Here is a 2,863-nt window from a genome sequence, read left to right on the forward strand (position 1 = left end):
ACTTGCCTGAGCGACTGGGGGTTACAAATGGCTTGGGATGAGTCTGGTAACCTATAAACAACATATAAGTTGGAATTAAACAAAAGTCGCTTATGAATCTATACTTTAACCAATTAGACCCTAACGTTCGCTTTTGCGCTTAACGATTCACTTAAGTCGCTCGAGTACCCTCGGCTCCACCATTTTTAATAAATTAACCATTAAGGGTTCTAAGACGATTCTTTCGCGAGTGCCTTACCAACTGCCTAATACACTTTACATAAATGTTTCATACTCCAATTAGTCTTTTAAGGTCTTTAACCTATGTTTCAAAGTAAGGTCAGGGGTAATGGTTCGTTCGCGAAACGCCGTTACATAAAACGGTCGTTTCTCCTAAACCGTACATCGGAATCAAACGAACCACATATCAAAACGAAGCTCGTAACATGAACTATCTAATCATGGCAATGGTCAAAACCTAGCAGTGAGTTCACGAGTCCTAATGTTAAGAAAAAAAATAGTCTAAAGTAAATTGGACATTACGACGGCTATGTTTACGCGATTACCAAATTTTAAACTACTCCAATCAACCACAATCAACCACAAATCAACCCATAACCACCAATACCACCAAAATTCATCCAAACCTTACTAACTCAGTCCATAACCTCATGATTTTTCCAACTTATTCAATCTCAAACAAGAGCTACTAATTATACTTAAGGTTCATCAACGAACAACCAAGATTTATAACCCAAAATCATTATAATTCCATCCAAACTCTAAACATACAAGAATCATGCTCTCATGAACTATAACAAACAAAACCAAACCTAATACTCAAAGTAAAGTTACGGTTTGGAGGGGTTATACCTTCCTTGGAGAGTGGAGAATCACTTAGGAAGCCTTAAATAACCACTAACTATCTTTACTAAGCTTGGATCTTGAAGAAAACATAAGAAAACACAAAGTTAGTTTCTTGAAAACACTATTCACCAAGAACTTAGATGAATTGATTAGCTATGTTAAACATGGAATCTTGAGCTTAAACTTATGGCTCATCTTAGTTATGAATTATGGAAGCTAAAGAAACAAACCTCTTGAATTATGAAGGTGTGTAGCTTGATTTTTGAAATTTTCTCCTTTGCTTTTCATGGAAAAGCCGGGAGCAAAAAGTGGGGGAAGAAGAAAATGTTTTTGTTTTGGTTGCTTTTGATTTTTGTGTTTGTTTTGCTTGTTAATTAGGTTGTTACCATGGTAAATATTGTGTGGCTCACAATCATCCAACAACACACTTGCTTGGTCATGCTTATGTCACCATGTGATGTCACCCTCCCTCCTTTGTCCTCTTCTCATTGGTTTGATGACATCATCCCCACTAATCTCTTTGATTAGCTTTTAATTATTTGGCTAATGACCGCTGATCTGTTATATGGTTCACTTAACTTTCGTTTTCATTTATCGTTTGAGGGATCATACCCAGGATCTTATTACTTGGGTTCCCTTAACCTTTCTCAATACATTATATTTCTTTTATGATCCTCTCTCATAATCCTTGAATTTAAATCCTTTTAATCATGTTACCTTATACTCAATTCTTTCGATATCTGGTGGATTTTCGGGAAAAATCAAAGTGTTCGGAATTGGATTCTGACGATCTTTACATACACTTATATACCATATAGAGTACTAATAAAATCTCAGAATATCAATAACAGAACCCCTACATAGTGTGGCATGAAAAGTTTTCTTATTCAGCAAAATTACTATTCATAAGGGTTTAAAAAAATTCCAAAATTTGGGGTTATTACAGCCGCTGCCGGGGACTGTAGTGTTAATTTATAGTTTATGTGCTTTCCATCAGTAGTCGTTAAAGTTTATTGACTCGGACATTGTTACTTATTTGTTTCCTTGTCTGATTTCAGGTACTCTAGCGAGGGTGTATGCAACGCGTTCGCGTACTCATAAGAGAACTCTGGATAAAGCCGAGGAAGAACTTATGGTGGTTCGAAGGGAAGTTTTTGAAGAAGAAAGAAGGTAGAAGAAGAAGAGAAAGTTGAGGAACCAACTTTAGTAGAGATGGGTGATCAAGCAGAAAATCATAAGGCTTTGGTGGACTATTCTCGGCCAAAGATCAATGACATTCAGTCAAGCATCATCAAGCCATTTATCAGGGCTAACACTTTTGAGATCAAGTCAAGCACGATTCAGATAATACAGAACTCAGTTCAGTTTGGGGGTTCTCCTACTGAAAATCTCATCATGCGCATTAGGGATTTCATCGAGATCTGTGACACTTTCAAGTTCAATGATGAGACAGAAGATGCTATTAAGCTACGACTCTTCCCGGTCTCTCTGAGGGACAAAGCTAAGTGCTGGTTACATTCTCTACCAACAGGGTCTATCACCACTTGGGAAGATCTTGCTCAAAAGTTTCTCACTAAATTCTTCCCTATGGCGAAGACTGCTGCAATCAGAAATGCTCTTACTCAGTTTGCTCAGCAAACTGGAGAATCTCTGTGTGAAGCTTGGGATCGATATAAGGAGATGCTAAGGAAGTGCCCACACCATGACATGCCTGATTGGATGATTATCAACTGCTTCTACAATGGATTGGGTGCTACTTCTAGACCCATGCTTGATGCAGCATCAGGAGGAGCCTTGTGGGCTAAAAGCTATGATGAAGCTTATAAACTCATTGAACTGATGGCTGCTAATGAGTACCAGAATCCTTCCCAGAGATTGACTCAGGGAAAGGTAGCAGGAATTCTGGAGTTGGATGCAACAACTGCTATAGCTACCCAACTTAAGGCTTTGATGATGAAAGTGGACACTTTGGCTAATTATAGAGTTAATCAAATCGCTAGTGTCTGTGAGCTTTGTG

General features: G+C 38.1%; 1 non-coding gene across 1 annotated transcript; it reads right to left on the minus strand.

Moving 5' to 3' along the window:
- Positions 1-2,448: 2,448 nt before the first annotated feature.
- On the minus strand, positions 2,449-2,555 carry LOC141699161 (small nucleolar RNA R71). The gene has a single exon (XR_012565644.1). It is a non-coding gene; the product is annotated as a small nucleolar RNA R71 (small nucleolar RNA).
- Between the last annotated feature and the right edge of the window lie 308 nt (positions 2,556-2,863).

Source organism: Apium graveolens, chromosome 11, assembly GCF_009905375.1.
Source record: "Apium graveolens cultivar Ventura chromosome 11, ASM990537v1, whole genome shotgun sequence".
Classification (NCBI taxonomy): domain Eukaryota; kingdom Viridiplantae; phylum Streptophyta; class Magnoliopsida; order Apiales; family Apiaceae; genus Apium; species Apium graveolens.